This window comes from Lissotriton vulgaris, chromosome 1_1, assembly GCF_964263255.1.
Source record: "Lissotriton vulgaris chromosome 1_1, aLisVul1.2, whole genome shotgun sequence".
NCBI classification, from domain to species: Eukaryota; Metazoa; Chordata; class Amphibia; order Caudata; family Salamandridae; genus Lissotriton; species Lissotriton vulgaris.
Window position 1 is genome coordinate 617426039 of NC_141685.1, and position 14149 is coordinate 617440187.

At 44.3% G+C, this 14149-nt stretch overlaps 1 protein-coding gene across 2 annotated transcripts in view; it reads left to right on the forward strand.

Moving 5' to 3' along the window:
• Positions 1-10527, forward strand: part of DNAJB4 (DnaJ heat shock protein family (Hsp40) member B4) — a 261275-nt gene extending 250748 nt beyond the window's left edge. The window contains exons 4-5 of one of the 2 annotated variants that reach the window (XR_015308304.1): positions 381-7539; positions 7676-10527. The gene's annotated coding sequence lies outside the window, so the exon portion shown is untranslated. Of the gene's footprint in view, positions 1-380 lie in introns of both variants that reach the window. The other variant, XM_086954216.1, reaches the window with a different exon arrangement.
• The last annotated feature ends 3622 nt before the right edge of the window (positions 10528-14149 follow it).

A 14149-nucleotide genomic window follows, 5' to 3' on the forward strand; every position in this document is an offset into this window, starting at 1 on the left:
AACTTGACTACATGAACATTGTGTATACTATGAAGATATAAAATAGTTTGCTTTGTAGTGAAATGATACATCTAAACAGGCAAGAGTGCGACTTGAGAGAGTGAAACTCTTCTGGGGTAGAAACAAAGCCCACTCACAAAATATCAGTCCACCAGCTAAAGCTGTCAGTAGCAAGTTCTAAACAGAATATAAACAGCAAAGCATTCTGACAGCAAGAGGTCATAAGTTTGAAGTGTTCATGTTTAGGTCATTGTGGCACAGGGCCCCACTTTTTGAAATCTGCCTCATCTCAGTTTCATCCACTCACCAACTTGGAGAGATGACCCTCTTTCTTGGCCCTTCAATGACATGTTATTTATCCCTTTGTCTTTTTCTTCCAGGTTAGTTGTTATTGGAGACACCAGACTTCAAGATCTGTCAAGTAAGAAATTGGAGCTTCCCTATTGCTGGCCTCACTTCAACTGCCTTCGCATTCCAGACTCAAGCACACTACATTTAAATCTACATGCTTTGCTGGAACATGATGAACTGAAGAGTTGAAGGTGAAAGATACTCACAGTTGGGCCATGCACAAGTCAGCAGTGCCTACAAAGCTCACACACATGTAATAGTGTCCCCGTATTGCAGCAGGCATCATGGAGTGGGTTAAGTCAAGTACATACTAGCCAGCCTCATTGCTTCACCTATATACTGAGGGGCTTTTCTCAAGCCCAGTGTGCCATTGGGACGTCACTTTTTGTGATGTTCCTGCGGCGCACAGGGCTCAGCCATATATATATGACCAAGTAAAGCCACCCTGCGTGAGGATATGGAGTATGTCAAACAGCACAAGCCGCTGCCTTGCCTTACTCTTCGTCATAGAGGCATTCCATGGGTGTTGCTATGGGGGTTCCCACGCAACACCCACGGACTTTGATGCTGCCACTGATTTACAATATCTCATAAACAGGGGCAGCACCAAAGCTTTGTGCCTCCCTAGAGCAGGCGAAACGTGCAGAAATGTCTACATTTCTCATTTTTTTCCCTCTTTTCAGGTGTTTCTGCTTTCTGCAGCACACATGGAACGAGGAAAACATCTCTCATGATTGTTTTGAGCGGGAAGGTATCCCTTTCTGCACAAAAACAATCCTGTCAACAATACAGACATCCATGCAAGGGCGCCTGTGCTGGCGCACGGCTGCTAATTTTATGCTGGCTCAAAGGACAGGATTGCACGTATCTTGTAAATACGGTGCATTCCTGTCCATTCTAATTGGCATAGGGCAGCGCTGCAGAATGACTTGCGGCCCTGCGCTCCGCCAATTCATTGTAAATATACTCCACAGTGTGTAGATTCTGTCAGTGAAACCATATAGTACAACCACCTTGTTACGATTCCTCTGGCAGCCTGAGTTGACAAATGAACATTGTTTCTAAATACCTAAATAATAGAGCTTTATTGGACGGCATGTTGGGGAAAGTATTTGAGAAATGCAGTCAGATTCTCGCAAGAACGCTGGCTATTCGAACTGAGAAGGAATCTATTTTATCTCAACATGGAACGGCAGAAAGCCTCATGCTCCCCTTTACTCATTCATACAAAACAACTTCAAAAGTAGAATATTACCCTGTGTAAAAATCGTTTGCTCCTGCCATGCTGCCATTATTCAGTTTAATCTTGCGATTAAGGGACATATTTTTATGCAACTCCCCTTCTGCCCTTTCTAAGTGCCTATCCTTCTCCTCCTCCTTCTATTCCAATCTGCTGCTTTTTATGGGGACGCTGTTCATTGTAAAAGGATGCTATCCTCCTTGCACTTCTGACCCATCTGTTATTCAGAGTCCCTGCACTGAGTTTAACCCTTATATGATGGAATTTTCTTAGAGCTTCCTGATATTCAAATTCCCAATAAGGTTGCAAATGTAGTTCTCATTGTAGTATCAACTGAGGTTCCTAGTTATAACTGTGTGTATGGTGCCTTATAGAATTCTTCTACAGGTCTTTTCTAGATGGTTTCTTAAGACCTAGCACTTTTGTCAGGTTTTTTCTCCCTACCCTGATGCCGCCTCCCCCTTACATCATGTGCTTACATTCTGTAGAACCAGGAGACCTATGGAATATGTGAGCTCTAAAATGTAACCTAGCATATTATACCATAGCGTAAAATAACATGTATTCTCCATTCCCCTTCCTTTCAAATTCAATTATGTAATAAGATGAATTTCAAAACGATTTACAGGATTTTAACTAATATATATTTTTTAACATCTTTATTTCTGGATTTTTCCACTGGAGCTGCTTAATACAGCAGTCAATATAAACAATAACAGAAAAAACACAACTCCTTCCCTCAGGTCCATTCATGTTACATAGCCAAATTACATTTTTCTTTGCACACACCCCGCCATGGTGCGGTCCTCCATTTTAACAATATGCCATATAGTGTACTGTGGTAAGGTATGGACAAACCACTCAGTGTTATTGATACCTCAACAGGTAGAAATACAATAGAAGTATTTTAATGGATTCATAGTTAGGGAGGCAGAATATTTGGTCCCATCTTAGAGGTATGAAGCTTTTGAAGCAGTCAGTCAAAAGCTTTTATTATCGGTTAAAAACCATATAAAAGACATGGATATCACATCATATACAACAACAATACTATATGCAAATAAGTTGATAATTTTAAAATTAATAAAAGACATTCTAAAAGCAAAGTGCTGAATTCATGAGCAAGCATTGGTGTCACTAACAGTAGGCAAATTACAGTCTAACCTTCCAAGCAAAGTAGATAAAGGGGGGCCACCCATGTTATCACTCATTTAGACCCTTTAATATTGCACACCTTCTAAACCACATTGACAAAAGAAATTTTGAAGTGGCGAGAACGAACATAAAGGATGTGTCTGATTTAAAGAATCTAAAGGCCTCTCTATAATCCCTTAGGCCTCTAGACCGACAACACTGAAGTAACCATTTGGTCTTGCCCTAGAGTAAGAGGGGCAGAAGAGCAGAACGTGAAGATCTGTCTCTCTGCTGGCCTCGCATCCTGGGCAAGAACTTGCAGGAGTTAGAGTTTTTAACCACTTGTTGGTGGTTTCCCTTAAAGGTAGTGTGCCGTGCCTAAACTGAAGGTAGAGTTTTTTAGCCAAAGGTGGCTGGATTTGGTCTAAGAATCTTTCAAGTGAAGGGAGGGACTTAATCTCAAGAAAGGTGTTGGTGAGCCTGCCCAAGGACGGGTTAGATAATAGAAGAGCCCTGTCATGTTCTTTCAGCACAATGCTCAGGGCTTTTCTAGAAAGCAAAGCACAGGCCTCCTCAGGGAGGGACCACAGGTCCCCCCTGCCCAAATTCTGCACACGGCTATGGATGTACTTCAGCCATGGGATCCTACCCACGCCCCCTCTGGCTAGCAAGTCCCGCAAATCTTCACTATAACTCTTAAGTTCCGGGGTCGCCCAAAGCCGTCTCCAATATAGCAGGGGACGATTTGAGACAACCTCATGCATTGGCGCCAAACCTAAGTCCAACCTCAGGGGAACGTGGGGAGTGATCTGTGGGAGGCGCAAAAGGCGTCTAATAAAACTATTCTTGGTGAGGGAAAGAGGGGTCATGGTTGCATGGCTCCAGAGTTCTGCTCCATAGAGTGCACCACTTCTAGCCTGCACCTTGTAAATTTCTAGTGGGGGTCCCGTAACTTTAAGGGGGGATTCGCTATGGGCTTTTAAGATCTCACCTGATGACTGGGCAAGTTTCAGATTGGCTTTAGCAATCTGTGGACCCCAGTTCATTTTGTCATTAAGGGCGACCCCCAAATATTTGAAAGTTGAGACTCTATCAAGGGCCATTTCCTCCAGGTGTGGGTGAGGGCAGTTGGAATTTAGCGAGTTATACACCATATATTTTGTTTTGGCGAAGTTGATTTCCAAGTTCCTTAATTTACAAAAGCTGGAAAATGCTTCCAATGTGCGCTGGATACCCCCCAGTGTTTTAGACAGTAGGAGGGTATCGTCAGCGAACATTAGCCCAGGAATGTTCCTGCCAGCTAGTGTGGGGGAGTCCAAGTTGTTCACCCCCAATAGGTGGGCAATAAGGCCATTGAGGAATAAGGAAAAGAGCGTGGGCACAAGTACGCAACCTTGCCTAACTCTCTTTTCAACTGGGAAAGGGGAAGTCAATGCCCCCCCTTCCCGAACCTCACCCTTGCATACGTGCCTGTATGCAGACGCTTAAAGAGCTCGCACAGATAAGCCGGTGCGCCCATCTCGGTTAGGATGGCCCAAAGCTTGTCCCTCTGGACCAGGTCGAAAGCCGACCGAAGGTCCACAAATATCAGGTACAAACTGCCGCCCCCCAGGATAACAGTCTTCCAATAGACCAGCTGGAGTCTAAAAAGCTGGACTATCATCGACACCCCCGCCCTGAACCCGGCCTGCAGAGAGGACAGAACGTTGTTGTCGTCCATCCAACACTGCAACCTAGTCAGGAGGACTCTGGCGAAAAGCTTCTGGATGATGTCAATGAGACTTATCGGCCGGTAGTTGACTGGGTCCAGGGGAGAACCCTTCTTAAATATGGGTATAATTTCAGCACCTAACCAAGTAGGCGGAATATCCATACCCTTCATGATGGCATTAAAACAATTGCAGATATAGGGTGCCCATACCTCATCCTCAGTCTGATACAGGTCCCCAGGGATTTTATCCAACCCAGGGGCCTTTCCTGGTGTCAGACTCCTGATTGCTGCCTTAATTTCCGTGATCGTGATGGAATAGCCATCAAAGGCCCTACCCCACATGACAGGTGGATCAAATATTGTTACGGCCACACTGAGGGATGCCAGTACCTTCGGGGGGTCTAATGCGTAGAGGGGCTTAAAGTGGGCAAGCCACAACTCCTCGCTGAGATTAGGAGCGATGGCGGAGGTGCCAGTGGCCGAGCCACCATGGACCAAGTTCCAAAATAACCTAAAGTCGCGGGCCTCTAGGGCTACTCTAATTTTCTCCCAGTTATCGGCTTCCCATTCTGCCTTGGCCGCACATATTAGTCTTTTGTAGGCGAGACGACGGTTTCTGATAGACATCATAGTGCCATGTTTCACCTCCTTAATCAAGGAGGATTTAGCCTCCCTACATCTGTGTTTAGACCAGTGGGAATGCATAACTGGCTTCCCCTTGCACTAAGGGATGTTACAAAGAAGTCAGCTAATAGGTTAAATAACGAGGTATGGGTGGCCTGTAGAGCCAAGAAGTGAGAGGATTCAGATTTACATTCCCCAAGCTTACTAACAGCCTCTAGTGCCCCTGCTACATGATTATAGATCTCCGCTACCTTATCCGGGGCTTGTGCGACCTTCTCCCACCTAACTCGCCTACCTCCCGATGTCTGTATAAGATTAGGAGGGGGTGTAGACACAGCATCTTCAGTTCGTGAATGGTTCCCCAAAGTGTGCGCTAAATTGTGGTCGCTATCGACCCTAGGTACTACTGTAAACTTTTTAAGACGTGCCCAGGAGCCCACATCTACAAGAATGTAGTCAATGGTCGTAGCTTTTGAAGCATAACCAGTAACTGAAAGTCTGCTCTGTCAATCAATCAATCAATGCATTTATATAGCGCACTACTCACCTGGAGGGTCTCAAGGCGCTAGGGGAGGGGGGGTCCGCTACTGCTCGAACAGCCAGGTCTTGAGCTGTTTCCTGAAGGCAAGGTGGTCCTGGGTAAGGCGGAGGTGGGTCGGGAGGGTGTTCCAAGTCTTGGCGGCCAGGTAGGAGAAGGATCTTCCTCCTGTGGTGGGTCTTCGGATCCGGGGGACGGCGGCGAGGGCGCGGCTGGTCGTGTGGGAGCGTAGAAGTTGAGGCGGCTGTTGAGGTATGCTGGTCCTTGGTTGTGCAGGGCTTTGTGTGCGTGGGTGAGGAGACGGAAGGTGATTCTCTTGTTGACCGGGAGCCAGTGCAGATCTCTCAGGTGTCGGGAGATGTGGCTGCGACGGGGGATGTACAGGATGAGTCGTGCTGAGGCGTTCTGGATCCGCTGGAGTCTCTTCTGGAGTTTGGTGGTGGTTCCGGCGTAGAGGGAGTTGCCGTAGTCCAGACGGCTGGTGACGAGGGCCTGGGTGACCGTCTTCCTTGTCTCAGTGGGGATCCACCGGAAGATCTTACGTAGCATGCGCAGGATGTTGAAGCACGACGAGGCGACGGCGTTGACTTGTCTGGACATGGAGCGGGAGGAGTCCAGGATGAAGCCCAGGCTGCGTGTGTGGTCTGTTGGTTTGGGTGCGCTGCCCAGGGCGGGGGGCCACCAGGAGTCGTCCCAGGCGGAGGGTGAGGATCCCAGGATGAGGACTTCCGTCTTGTCTGAGTTCAGTTTCAGGCGGATGTTCATCATCCACTTGGCTACTTCTGTCATCCCTTCGTGCAGGTTGGCTCTGGCGGTTGCGGGGTCGTTGGTGAGGGAGAGGATCAGCTGGGTGTTGTCGGCTTAGGAGATGATGTTGAGGTTGTGTTGGCATGCGATGGCCGCAAGGGGGCTCATGTAGACGTTGAAGAGGGTTGGGCTGAGCGAGGAGCCTTGAGGAACGCCGCAGATGACTTCGGTGGCTTCTGATCTGAACGGGGCGAGGCGGACTCTCTGTGTCCTTCCGGCGAGGAACGAGATGATCCATTCCAGTGCCTTCTCCTGGATTCCGACGTTGCTGAGGCTCTGCACTAGGGTGCGGTGGCAGACAGTGTCGAAGGCCGCGGAGAGGTCTAGGAGGATGAGGGCCGCTGTTTCTCCGTTGTCGAGCAGGGCTCAGGTGTCGTCGGTGGCTGCGATCAGGGCGGTCTCGGTGCTGTGGTTGGCCCGGAAGCCAGACTGCGAGAGGTCGAGGGATCCGTTCGTCTCGAGGAAGGCAGCCAGCTGCTTGTTGACGGTCTTCTCGATGACTTTTGCGGGAAACAGGAGCAGCGAGATGGGGCGGTAGTTCTTGAGGTCGGTGGGGTCAGCTGATGTCTTCTTTAGTAGAGCGCTGAGTTCGGCGTGCTTGCAGCTCTCCTGGAAGGTCGCGGTGTCGAAGGAGGAGTTGATGATGTCCCGCAGGTGGGGTGCGATGACGGCGTCTGCCTTGTTGAAGACGTGGTGAGGGCAGGGGTCTGTCGGAGATCCGGAGTGGATGGAGTTCATCGTGCGGATGGGGACTTCGGTGCTGATCGGGGTCCAGGCGCGGAGGGTGGTGGTGGGGGCGCTGGTTCAGTCGTGGCGTGCGTCGGTTGGGTGCTGAAGCTGTTGTGTATGTCCGCGATTTTGTTGTGGAAGTAGGAGGCCAGAGAGTTGCAGAGGTCTTGTGAAGGGTGATGTCGTTGGTTCCGGCGTTGGGGTTGGAGAGCTCTTTGACGATGTTGAAGAGTTACTTGCTGTTGTGTGCGTTGTTGTCCAGTCGTTCCTTGAATGCAGACTTCTTGGTGGCGTATGCTCTGTGAATCCCTTCTCTGAAGCATGGCAACTTTACAATTATGTAGCAGTGAAACTTGGGCATTTTCAACTCATGATCTTAATAAAGACTGAAATCTTGTTCTGAATGTTAACCCTTTCGATGCTGAGGACGAGCTCAGCTCGTCATTACCCACGGGTGTCGTGTGCTGATGACGAGCTGAGCTCGTCATGGTGCCACTAAAATGGCATTTTCCAGCACAGGGGGGGGGAAAACGCCCAGCAGCCATGTGGTTAATGTTGTTGATTGTGGAGCATCTGCAATAAACAAACAAATATATTCTAAAGTGGGCAAAGGTTTGGTAGGGTAGAGATCTTCTTCTTGCCCCTGAATATTTTTTGGCTTTTATTCTACAGACTTTGTATGATGTACCGATTCTTCAGCAAACATTGGCTCTGCAGGCGATGTACTGATTCTTCAGCAAGCATTGGCTCTGCAGGCAATTGGGTTGGTGCACCCTCAAAAAAGGGAAATAGCGTTTTTGCAACTAATAAGCAAACTGAACATAAAGGGGAAGTGCACTTGTACAATTAATGGATTTTAGCATAATTTGCCGCAGTCCATGTGAATTGCATTACCCCAGTGAAACCTTCTTATAATGATCTCTCGTGTCATGATTAACTCCAATTAAGTGTCCTCAGAACACATTTTTGCTTGAGCATGGGGAGACACTCCATGCAAAACAGATGTTCACTGGCAGGTTTGGGAGTGTGACCATATGACCTTTAACCTATCTTCTCCTTTCCTTCATGTGTAAATATATTTCAGATACCAAATTTCCTGGTACAAATGCACACTGCTAGCTCTACATTTGGATAGTGATGTGTCGGATAAAAGTTTCTGTCCCTTTGGCAAGGGCAGGAAATATGTTCATCCTTGTGCTCCCGAATTAGTTTTATACAGGAAAGAAGCTCACAATGTGATCAATTGATCATTGAAAATAGCAGCAAGCTTCATACTATTATAGTTCCAGACACACTGACATTAAGGAAAGATTTGAACACAAGAACATTACCCTACTTTTCATTCCTCCTTGTAAAAGGTATTGCTTTGGCCCTTTTTTGATCCTTGTCTTGAACTCCTTTCACAGAGGAATAGCAGCAGTCTTCCCATCTGTGGCCAAGCCTCATGCTTATGCTAGCCTTCACTGTTGCAGTAAAAATACCAGTAGAGTTGAAAGTATTAGAGAGCAATGCCTGGATCTCTGACCGCTCTTAGCCTAGTGCAACTTGCCCTTTCATTGGCTTTACCTTTGAGGAGGACTCGATCTGCAAGATAGGGTCTACTTTTGCCTCATTTTGTAAATAATAGCACTGCCCACCCTTCATGGGTTAAAAAACAAAAGGGCTGACATTCTCTGAAGTACCCCAAGAATACAGGAATCATCCCTGGAACAAAGATTATTGTTGTAGTTGGTGTGTGGACATGTTTTAAGCACTTAGTAGGAAAGAAACATATTCATGGGGATAATCTAGGTCTTACATCCAAATCACTCTTCCATGTCTAAATCCTGCAGTATGAGTTAAGGTACAGCATTATTTTGCATTTCAAACGAGACCACTGGCAAGGCATATTTCTACCAGTAATAAATCATCCACAGACGCTGAGACCTTATTCATCAGAAGGTCCCCGTCCAGCCTTCTTGCAATTTACAAAATATGAAGACATATTTTGCACGTGATTCATGAAGCACTTTGACTCCAATGTAATTCTTGTTAGACTGGCCCATAGAACAAAGGAATTCTGGACCTTTGTATTGGATAACATTCAGAATAATATGCATTTAAACAATTGTCCATTTTGCTGCTACTTGCCCTGCACTCAGCATTATAAAAATGCAGCCCTACGGCAATATTGTTGAAGACGCAGAGTTGGGGGTGCCTTTTTCCAAGCCATAGTATGGCTTCACAACTGTCTGAAAGAAAACACTCAAGAGGTAAAACTTAAAGCCATCTCATTCCAATCCATTGCGGAAAATTACTGGAATACAGCTATTTTTTTTCTATTACCATTCCTCTTTAAAATGTGCACACTCCCACTCCTGAACACCATCCATTCTCTTTATTCATACCTGTAAACGGCTAGTACAAAGCTGTACTGCCTAACAACAGGCCCCACAGCAGATCTGCTATTTTTAAGTATCCACCTAAAGCTCATGTAAAGATGGATGGCTTCAAGATGGCTTTTGTTAAGTTCACAGTAATCATGACCAGGCTACTGCTATCCCCCTGCGATGTTATCCATGCTCCACTATCATATAAATAAATGCCGCTATAAAACACACATAGGTTACCCCACAATAAGGTTGAGGAAGTAATAATAGTTTGAGTTAGCAAGGATCTCTTCTTACTGCTGCTTGCAAACTGTCACTGTCCATTTCTACCCCAAACTCAGACTCGACCCTAGCGCCTCCTCTTTATTATCACTCTCGAAGTAGACTCAGTCTGGTCTAGTTTCATGAGGTCTATGAGAACATGTCCATAAAAATTCAGTATACCCTGGCTTCCTGGATAACACATGAAGAAGTAAAAAACAACAACTCCATCATGACTCTGTTTAACCAATACACCTTGATCTAATCCCTTCCACCGAATTACCAATGCTACTGATAATTATACAAGCAAAAGTGACAAGTCACAGCTAGATATGCCAATAAATGTACTGCCTGCCATAATCAAAAGGAAAGATGTAAAACGAATTTGATTTCCACACACACCTACAACCCATATAACAGGTACTCCTCACAATGTTCCATATATGATGATATGTGCGAATAATAGTATTTTTGGTTTGTTTGCTTGTCAGCTTGTTCATACGTTCATAGACCCAAAGATGCCTGATTCAAATGTACTTTATTATTTTCTCCATGTCATGTAGCCTTGAGACTGCATGGGTGCCATTATAAACATATACAGAATTGTACAAGAAACTTTTGTGGTAGTATGTTGAAACAAATTAGCTTTATTTCTCCCAAAGATACTTATTTATAATATAAAATATTCCAGTTTTTATTATATATCATGTTGTATTACATTTATGTGGATTTAAATAAAAATCAAATAAAATTTTACATTTTACTTCAGCATTGCCCTGTCTCATTTGGAGCAGAATTGAAAAGAATGTGAGTATTTTAATTTTTGTGACTTCGGCGTTAAGATTGTACATTGTGACAATGTTCTGCATGTTTGTAGAACTACTAATGACCTTTCTGCCACAAATGCTGCTTCAAAGGATTTAGCAAGTCTGCCATGAGATATAAGCAATTATGTAGTTTATAAACAGCTACTTGCCAGACATACGTATAAAGATAATGTCTCAATTCCTTACGAATAATTTTCTTTACGCTTAGTCCTACTCCCCTCGCACAGTTCTTATCTATCAGCTGGGTGGTGATGAGGCAAAGGGACATTGTGGTAATTTCATTGCCTAAGAAAATTGTGGTGCAGATTCAGAAATGTAATTTGCACTTGTGAGTAATTTACACTTTTGAATATGTTTACTACTTTTTGGTTATTCACATAATCTGAGAGTAAAGTCACTCAAAAGGTGTGATTGACATGTCTCCTCCCTGAAAAGGTAGTGCTGCAAAACGTATGAACATAAGTTACTACTGCTAAAGTAGGTGTACGGCTTGAGCCACGCACACATGTCCAACCACTGGTTCTGAAAATCCTTCCATTGAAAATTAGGGAGGCAGGGACTTTAAATAAAATCCCATGGGAAATAATGTTTAATTAAATTAAATAATTTTAATAGTTTTAAATTGTTAAAGTATAAGTACATTTAATATGTTAAAAATATGTGTATAAAATAGCACATATCTATAAGTTAATTTGAAAATATTTTAACAGACAGTTTTAACTGTACAGAATAAAACAAAAAAATGTTAAACAAATAAATTACTTAGCAATTATAATTGGTGCTATTCATCTATTCTCGTAGTTAGCAAAGCATCTTAGAAATATATTTTGCTCTTTTTGGGGAATTAACTTTTTTACTTATACGTCTGAAAAATAGTTGTATTTTAACATATCTAAATTAAAGTAATAAAAAGTAATAGTGATGTAGCATTTTTCTTTTGTTCTACATTTAATGAAGTATCTACACTTAATTTACAGCAATATTTAACATACAAATCTGTCTGTCACCTTCTCCACCACCCTGTTCAAACCTCTAGCCCGGAATATCTGATCAGACATCATGCTGCCCATTGTATCCCCCATCTCAGCTCATCCTGCCACACTATTCACCTCTCAGACCCATCAACCCACCTACGTTTACCACCCAGTACTCTACCATGTCACATTGTTCCCCACCTATCATCATGCCCAGTTGCACATTAACCAGTCAACTCTAAATATTTAACTTGACTAGCCACTCAGTCCCCAACCCCAATCGTTTGTCCCACCTAGGTGTACATTGTGGTCATCTGTTTCTTGGATAAAGTAAAATTATAAAAGTTGTGTGTGTGTGCTTTCAGTGAGAGGAATAGTCAAAAGCTGGAGAACTTCTGTGATAATGTCATGGGGTGTTGAGGCTACAATTGACCAAACCCTGAGACAGTTGCTTAAAGAAAGTGAAATGCAGTTTGATACTGAAACGATTGTTGCATCAAGTGTCATGAAGATCCATTGGCGGTGTTCACTTTAGAAACCTACTGAGGACCTCTATTGCGTTAAATTATGGTAGGGCTGCAAGCCTCCCAATTCCTTTTCTGAATTTAGTAGAACCAACACCTTGTCCAAGTGAGCAGTGAATTCAGTGATCAATAGGATTACACTATGCTCACATGTAGAGTGCCATTAATAGTGTGTTAGGTGTGTGTCCCTTTGAGAAACTAAAGTCCTTAGTACTCAGTTTTTATAGGAGGCATTCAGTTAACAATTGATACAGGAATGGGGATGTTAAAGTAAAGAGTATAGGTCACACAATTAAAAAATCCAGATTTTGCTGCAGGTTTGATATTTATTTGGTTTCCTAGTGATTGTGGTTTTTGACTAATGTAGGATCCTTATGTCACATCTTGATCCTGTACCCAGGGGAGTACCCACTATTCCTTTCACATTTCCAGAGTGTTAGTTGTTGAAGATATTATCAGGTTGGAGAGCGTCAGATACCAACATCAGGGCTGTGAATTTCAGATCCAGGGTGCAGGGCATTGTCAAACTTATCAGCTGCCCAGCCGGATGGTGTGGCAAATGGATGAGCTCAGTCTTCTTGGAGTGTCTCTGTTCTGCTCACGCAAGTACCTGCTGACAGCAAGATCATGGGCACAGATACCTCCCTTTCAGAGGTTCCAAGTCAGAACTCAGGCCACGCCTCCTTTAGTAAATACACTCCCACTCCCAGTGGTAACAGGGTTATTTTTGCAATTCAGTGTTAATATTTCTGTTCTTTTGTTTTCAATCTAGTGGTCTACATACAAGCATATCAGAGAGGTTGTGGCCAGTCATATGGTTGGAGATGGACTGATTTATCTGTTGGCGGAAAGGGGGTACCCTTCCCACCAACATAATGGTCTGCCCACCAGATTTTAAAGTGGGCAGACCTCTATTGTAACCATGGTGGAGACTACTCCATCTCCGCCATGGTTAGACCCATCCGATGGCTTGACGGAGTAAGGGACATCACAGGTGGACCTGAAAGTCCACCCCACTAATTTAGATAGGTAACATACAAGTCTGTATTCACTGCCCATCACAGCTAGGACAGCCGTGACGGAAGGTGGCAGAAATAACTACAAAATGCACCCCCCGCCTTGGGAGATTTTGTTTTATTTTTAAAACCCTTCTTTGTGCTTTTGTTTTTGAAAATATGTTTATTTTAATTTACTGTAGGGGCCCATCAGTTTTGATGGAACTGCCTAAATGCCGGCCGGCCCATAGGACATTTATAAGTTTGGCAGTCTGGACCTCCACCTGGACGAAGGGGGATGGCCTGACTGCCAGTACATTTATTGGGTCCAGTGTTTTGACACCTTCCCTTTCTATTCCCTTATGCATTTTGTACTTTGAGTTGTGCCTGGCCTTGGCATGATGGGTTATTCATTCATCAGGTAGCTGTCTTTCTGGAACACTTGTCTATTGTGGCCAAGCTTGAAAGATTGTAGAGCCTATACATTCTAATACTAGTATGGATCCCATGCAGATCCTGTTGTAATCCTTTCAATATATGAAAGCAAAGGTAGCAATAGCGTTTGTTGACCATTCCAGACAAATAAATCAGTTATGGACTTAGGTGATTCCCCTCCCCAGTACTTAGGGTGTTGTGTCATCTAGAAGAGGTAATGCCTCTCCTGTAGTCAACACTGATTCAGTAGTTCTTCCTGCCCCTGTGGTTATGACTTTGCATCTCCATTTAGCTATTTCTGAGAGGTTTTATGGTAACCCTCAGATATTGAGAACATTCCTAAGCCAATGCATATTGCAATGTCTTTGTAGACCATGCACGCTTCCCAGTGCATCTGCAAGAGGAGTATTTGCCCTATCATAGTTAGCAGGTGAATCATGCTGTGTGGGTAAAAAAAATCCTGAAGCAGATACTACTTTTTGGTATGATTTCCATGCCCGTGTGAAATGACCCCTATAGCATATATCTTTGATACCCCTGCCCCCCATCAAGCCTGCGTACATAATTTGTAGTTTCTCGAAATTAAATATGGGAATAAGGAGTTATCCTGTATTGCCCACTTAAACTAGT